Source organism: Hordeum vulgare, chromosome 1H (genome assembly GCF_904849725.1).
Source record: "Hordeum vulgare subsp. vulgare chromosome 1H, MorexV3_pseudomolecules_assembly, whole genome shotgun sequence".
NCBI lineage: Eukaryota > Viridiplantae > Streptophyta > Magnoliopsida > Poales > Poaceae > Hordeum > Hordeum vulgare.
Genome location: NC_058518.1, coordinates 199738087 through 199745765, shown reverse-complemented (window position 1 = coordinate 199745765; position 7679 = coordinate 199738087). Strand labels below are relative to the sequence as shown.

Genomic DNA, 7679 nt, shown 5'->3' with positions numbered 1-7679 from the left:
CATGCAGAAAAACAGTAGCAATAAAATGACACGATCACATGCTACGTTCATATTTTGGGTCTTGTCCATCAAATCATTCTCCTAATGATTTGATCCCGTTATCAAGTGACAACACTTGTCCATGGCTAGGAAACTTTAACCATCTTTAATCGACGAGCTAGTCAACTAGAGGCTTACTATGGATAGTTTGTTGTCTATGTATCCACACATGTATTTTAGTTTCCATTCAATACAATTATAATATGGATAATAAACGATTATCTTGAACAAGGAAATATAATAATAACTATTTTATTATTGTCTCTAGGGCATATTTCCAACATTGAGCACTTCTCACATGCTTGGAGTTGTTATGGGGACCCCCTTGATTATTCGTTTTGGGATAAGACATTTCTGGCAAGGCCCAACTTTGGTACTAAATTTGCCTAATAACTAATAAACCTGCATATGGAGTAATTAACCCGTGGATAATTAATCAACAACTAGGGCCAGTGCTCCTCACGAGTGTTGGTCCAAAACGGGTTGTCTGCGCAGCCACCTCGAGGAAACTCGGGATTGGTTCTCCTCGTAGTTAGTCCCATTTCGTCGTGTCCTGAGAACGAGATACGAGGCTCTTATTGGGTTTGTCGACATGTCGGTTGGCCTTGCTGGATTTGTTTTACCTTTCTCGAATAACTTGTGCACGGGATTCCATGGATACCTTACGCTATCTCGAGGTTGATGTTTTTCATGCAGCTTGTGGCTAGTTTGTGATGAATGAGTTGGAGCACCCGAGTGGGGTTAAATCTTTCCGAGAGCCGTGCCCACAGTTATGTGACAACTTGGAAAATTGTTTAACACCCTCTCATAGAAAACTTGAATTAAACTCAAATAAAATATACCAACTTTTTGTGTAATCGTGACCATCTGTTCTTCTGAGGTTTGAACCAAGAAGGGGACACGGTGGGGTTATGATTAAGTCATAAGTACATGTTCACAATCACTTCTTGATCACTATTAGTTGACGTCCATTTATGCGTAGAATAATCTTCTTATTCTTGTACTCATAACTTAGCCACTCAAATAAATGCTTAGAGTTTGTTGCAGCCTCACCACTTAACCATACCTCACCCATTAAGCTTTGCTAGTCTTCATACCCTTGGAAATGAGATTGATGAGTCCATGTGGCTCATAGATTAGTACAACAACAGTTGCAGGTGCGGGTAATGCGATGATTTGACATGAGAGTGATGCTTGTTTGATTTGGATTTCTTCTTCTTCATTGATCATAGGATGGGTTCTAGGACGGCAATCTGGGATTAGCAAGGATGGATGTCTCTTTTATCGTTTGATTTCATTTGTAGTCGGACCCTGCTCTTCCATATGATGATGCTCTTCTATATGGTGATTGAATGTATTGTTGTATTGAGATGACCGTGATTTATCTTGTGGCGAGTGTAAGCCAATTCCATATACTCATCTCCTCTTTACATGTACTTGTAACGATATCCATTCTTACGAAACGGCGAGATGCGCTTCTATCCCTATCGAGACCCTCGATCCAAAATAAAGATAGGACCGCATCTTGGGTGTTATAGTCACTCCGACGGTGGGGGTTCGTGGTCGTAGATGTCGTCAATGTCGAAGTGGAGATGAGGGTTGACACGCTTATGAAGTCGCCGAAGAAGGCCACCACTTGGTCCTCCCCCACCACGGGTCGTCGGAAGCCAGGAACACCAGGTCCTCAAACACGCATACCTCTGTGCTAGCTTTGCGAGCACCACTGTAATGCATCCACAATAAAAGTAGAGCCCCCACAACCTTCCGGGCAGGATGTTGAAGGCAAAACAAATGAGAAAGCTCATATTACCATCATCACGTGCGCCTCCACATGGCGTTCGCCACCGAATTGCTCGGCATTGGTGCTGATATGCACATCCGATGCGTGCCCTCAATAACTAGGTCTGTGTGGATGGAGAACAAAAAGGAAAGGAGAATAAATAGTCTTTCCTTCAATATTATCATATAGATAGAGGTAGTGATAGTGAAGTTTTTTCCAGCAAACCATTGAAGCTTCCAAGAATAATCCTTATGGTATTTATGTTATAATAGTGAATTATTTTGAACTTTTAAATTGGACTCCATTTTCATAGTGAACTACTAAAATTTAAATAGTGAACTCTTCCAATTTTGTTACGTGTCAAAAAAAACTTCTACAATTTCGTTTTAGGCAGAACGCATCGCTCTTCTTACTTGTAATTGCTTTTTATAAGCTGTATAAGAGAAACCATATTTTTTTTTATATTTAAAGCATCAAATAAAATCATCTCTTGTAGGCATAACAACAAATAAGTGGAGGGCACTGTAAACATCAAATATGTATATTAGCACATCTCACACGAAATATTTTGCTAATTCATGAATCAATCTACATGCATTAACCATCAAATTAGCAAGTAGCATAGATACACATCATTGTGTAGCTAAGAATCAATTAGAGAGAGAGAGAGTTGTTTTTGATGCATAAAAAGAGGAACTTTTGCTAGCTGCTATCCATCAAATAGAAACAGAATCTCAATACTAATTAGAGAAGGTAGAGTAACTTACGATGGATGTTGTGCATCAAACGTTTCGATGGAGCATATGTTTTTCCTCTTACCTATGTACTTGTCCCATGGTCGCCGTCCAACAACACAAGTAGCACCACAGGAGCAAGCTACCATTGGGCTCCAACCTAGCCTCGCACGATCCCGTCGCCCCTTCCCGAAGTCTCCTTCATTTCCTTATTCCTTCCATCTCTCTCTCTCATCTCTCTTTCTTGGTGCACTCTCGAGAGCTCATGTAGGAGACTTTGTGTCCATGGGGAGACTCCGCCAGAGCTTGTCATCTTGCTCGGAACTTGGAGTTCAAGCCTCGTAACTGGACCTCCTCTCACGCCTCCTAGATCGTCTCCATGTTGTCCCCGGATATGGATCTATCCCCTGTCGCGCCTCCTAGATCGCCTTCACGTTGTCCCCCGGATATGGATCCGACCCTTGCCACACCTCCTCGAACGGGTATGGCCGGAGATCGCTGCCGCCGCGGCCACACTCGACCTTCAGCTCGCCTCGTTCCCCAACATACGGCCAGAGCACGAGACGCGCCAAGAACCGCTGCCCCCCACGTCCAAGAGCATGAAAGACGCACGTGAAGAGCATCGCGCCGCCGCCGTCGCCGCCCGAGCCCCCGCTCGCAGCCTCATCGCTCTAGCGCGCTAGAGGCCTCGCCGCCGCCGGATCCCTGTGGAGGCTTACGGGAGGTGGCGAGGGATGGAAAGGGGAGGGGGCGACCGCTGCGCAGGAGAGACGCCCCGCCACCCGAGTCGCCCTAGTGGGGGGGCTCGGATTTCGACTCCCACGGATTCAATATTACAAAGTGTTAGGTTATTTTAAAAGGAAATGAAACATTTTTCCTGAGATAGCCACTTAAAATAGGATTGCGGTTTTAATAACAAAATACATAGGGACTTTTTTGTAAAAAAACAACGACGCGTGAATAAAAGCGATTGATGCTTTATTATTACTAGGACATATGCACATGCTTTGCAACGGGAATGAAAAAATGACGTGCATGTATAAACACAACAGACCGTGCCTCGGTACAAAGAAAACGCTAATTGCCCCATCCTCAAATCAATCACCGACGCAGTACGACATCCGAACGGTGCCATCGGCGGCAGACGGGCGCACAAATCCAGGTTTAGAAGAAAGGTGGAAACCATGTTATACTCTCTTTGCAAGTTATTATTAGACTGCTTAGTCTTAGTCGCACAATAATGACAAAACAATTATTGGTGCCGACAACAAGGATACATTTATACACATAGTACCCTCACGTGTGGCTTGTAGGAGGGCGGTGGAGATGAGAAGGATCGACTTCAAAGACAACTAGTGGTGGTGAGGCAAGAAAAGGAAATATTGGAGGCAGCAATATATTACAGCGTCATCGCCTTTCTCCTCATGCGCACATACGTTATTTTGGTTGGATGTGGTGGGAAGTTGACGATTTACCGTTGCTCACGGGTCGGCAAAAGTGCATGTTTCTACACGATACTCTAGACGAATTTGATGAATGAAAGCTATGGGATTGTCAAATTTGCATTCTGTTTGCTGCTTGGAGTTTGCATCGTGCATCTTGATGAGTAATTTGAATGATTTACTTTTGCCACATACGGGATCGGAGGATGCTCTGTATAGACCACAGCTTGTGGTTAGGCTATAATTTTTTGGTCACCACTTTCAGCACGTCCGTTCCATAAGTGTCTTGCAACATGCACACGATTAGTCCTTTTTTTGTACACAATTCCTTTCATCCTTGCCTTCCATAATAATTCATCAATCCCTCATCTAATAGCCAACAATTATTTTTTATAATGCATGTAAAGATGTCATGTATCTTATTCCTTTTAATCATCCAATTTACTTGCATTCCATAATAATCCTCAAATCCCTGCATATTTTTATAGCCCGCAATTTCCTTTCACAAGGCACGTATGCACCTTCGAGCCACATTGTTATCATGGTTACTTGCGGACATATTTAAACATATTTGATTAAATATACGGGGTAAATTGGGACTATTTTCTTGTTTATGCTATCACGTATAAATAAAAACAAATACGATTTCTTTCTGTAATATTTACACTATAGTTGATTGGCTACCTTTATCTCCTTTGATCGCTACTTGTAATTATTGTCTTTCCTGGAGATCATCTTGTAATGACTATATGTGGTATTTCAAGCATTGACTTGTTGAGAGCTTATAGAGAATATACTAAAGAACATACAAAATTAATAAGTAGTCTTTGATGACACATGCAATTGATGACATTGTAGCATGTACTTCATGTCAAACAAAGTTCCGTCGAACATTCGAGTATGAGCAGATGGACTATCGACGAAAGTCGTTGGTGTACATCCACGCGATATCGGAAACTTGAGGCACAACTATAAGCCAAAAAACTGCATATTATCCCAGAGAGTTAAAACACACAAAATTATTCAACCTTACATTAGAATCCGAAGGGTTCGGTGATGTGTGCATGTCTCTTTGTGCTCTCTACTCCCTCTATTACTCTCCCATTTATCATTTTTTTCTCACCAAAACCAGATCAATAAGCATTGGAACCTTCTCTCTCCCTCTCTGTTCTCTCTCTCTCTTTCTAGCCGTAGCGACCAACAACAACTCAATCAAGCCCTGAATCTAAATTGCACCAATCAACGCCTCTCTCTCTCAGCTCTCTCTATCTCCCGCCTCTCTGCTCTCATCCTCACCTATCCCTCGAGCAGCAGAGCCCAACCATTTCTAGAGGATAAGCCGATCACAAACCATCTTGAGGTGTTCTGGCAGGTACCACTAGCCTATACCGAATAGGTACACAACCTCTTGTGACTTGTGTGGGGAAATTGTTGTAGCTCAATCAATTGGTGTATTCCTTGGGGCATTTGTTTTCAACCTGCTTGGTGGGAATGGGGCGGTGAGCTTCTTCAAACACCTCCTCATACTTCAAAACTATGATTGTTAGGTTCTGGCTTCTTCATCTTCTTCTTTGTTGTATGTATCATGGAGCAGTTTCGTTCCTAGAGAGTTTGTTATGTTCCTCCTCACCTTGCATTTCGGGGTTTATATCGGTCTTGCTCGGGTCTATTTTCCTACAATTAGTTTCGTTGCTGATTTCAGCAGCCTCATTTTCCGAGAGAGACATACAAAAAAAAATCTGCAAGTTGTGAATCAAATGGTGTGATGATAATGAACGAAAAAAACTGATTATAACATCATATGGTGATCATTCAAAATAGAAATCATTCGAAACAAAAACATCACATGTTGAAGTTAATAAGATCCCAGTTGGTTCATCAATTTAGTAGTGTCAGACCTAATTCGCACTACAATGTAACTCGCCTAACACTTACATAGAAGTAGCCTTTGTTTGCACACACACACTACATTATTAAACCCTCCATGTTGCACGCTAGCCATAGACCTAATTGTTGGGGCATAGTTTATGCCTAAGTAATTTTGGTGATTGATGATAGTACCGCAAAGGACTAACCGTGTGTGTTAAGATTTCAGATAACACACGTCAACGGCACAAGACGACTCGCCCCCTCTTTTGTGGAACAGAAGCACGGTGTTCTCTACGATTCTCTTCATTTGAGTCATAGGAAAGTCGTACTATTAAGAGGGGAACCGTAGGGGAAAGGTTTGGGTGGAATCAATCTTGCACGCGCACACTTCACCTCTTTTCCCCCTTGCCGGCAACTTTGGAGTGGCTCCCGCCTTGGTGTTTCTTTCTTCTTTGCAAATGGTCCCCCAACGGTAGTACCGCTGGCCCTAGCGGTAGTACCACTGCAGCCAGCGGTAGTACCACTAGCTGGCGGTAGTACCGCCCCTGGTCAGCGGTAGTACCACTCCAGGAGGTTAGTACCGCCTGCCTAGCAGTTGTTCGTGGATGGACCTTTTTGCGAAGACTTTCTTGGCGGTGGTAGTGCTTATGCACTACCACGGGCCCAGCGGTAGTACCATTGCAGCCAGCGGTAGTACCGCTGGAGTACCAGCGATAGTACCGCTGCATCCAGCGGTAGTACCGCTAGGCACGGGCTGTGAGTGGGAAAACGGTTGGATTCCCCCCCCCCACACACACACACTATATAAGGGGTCCTTCTAGCTGTGGAACCCTATCTCTTACCCTCCCAAGCTCCATTGTTGCTCCCTAAGCTCAAAAGTGCCCGATCTCACTCCCCAGCCAATCAAACTTGTTGATCCTTCAGGGATTGGTTGAGAAGGCCTAGATCTACACTTCCACCAAGAGAAAAGTTGATTCCCCCACCAATCCCTTGCGGATCTTGTTACTCTTGGGTGTTTGAGCATCCTAGACGGTTGAGGTCACCTCGAAGCCACATTCCATTGTGGTGAAGCTTCGTGGTCTTGTTGGGAGCCTCCAAGCTTCGTGTGGAGTTTGCCCCAACCTCGTTTGTAAAGGTTCGGTCGCCGCCTTAAAGGGCACCTATAGTGGAATCATGGTACCTTGCATAGTGCGAGGGCGTGAGGAGAATACGGTGGCCTTAGTGGCTTATTGGGGAGCATTGTGCCTTCACACCGCTCCAATGGAGACATACTTCCTGTCAAAGGGAAGGAACTTCGGTAACACATTCTCGTCTTCATTGGTTCCACTTGTAGTTATCTCTAACCTTTACTTTGTGTATGCTTATGTTGTTGTTTATCTCTTACTTGTCTTAGTAGCTCTCGTTGTTAGCTTCATTACGGTTCACCCCATTGTTGTTATATTTGTGAACCCGTATGTTGTTTATCCTAACTTGCTAAGATTAATTAAAAAGTGGTCGTTGCCTATTTACACCCCCCCCCCCTCTAGTCAACCATATCGGTCCTTTCAATTGGTATCAGAGCCACGTCTCTTTCTTAAGGGTTTCACCACCCGAAGAGTATGGAAGGCGAAGAGGGAATTAACCATGGGCAACCCGAGGCCATGGACTTGACTTCGGTCACAAGGGACGACTTGAATACGGCTATGGTCGCCCTCAAGACGTCCTTGAGGAACGAAGTCAAGACCATGCTTAAAGAGTTAATTGAGGGATTTAAAAGTCCACCCGAACCAGCGTTAGTGGTTAAACCCACCATCACCGATTCGGAGGCCAATTCCT

The 7679-nt window shown here is 44.0% G+C and overlaps 1 long non-coding RNA gene across 1 annotated transcript; it reads right to left on the bottom strand.

Moving 5' to 3' along the window:
• Positions 1-1763: 1763 nt before the first annotated feature.
• Positions 1764-3468, bottom strand: LOC123408604. The gene is made up of 2 exons (XR_006612770.1): positions 2587-3468; positions 1764-1943 (listed from the first exon to the last, which is right to left on the bottom strand). It is a non-coding gene; the product is annotated as an uncharacterized LOC123408604 (long non-coding RNA).
• Between the last annotated feature and the right edge of the window lie 4211 nt (positions 3469-7679).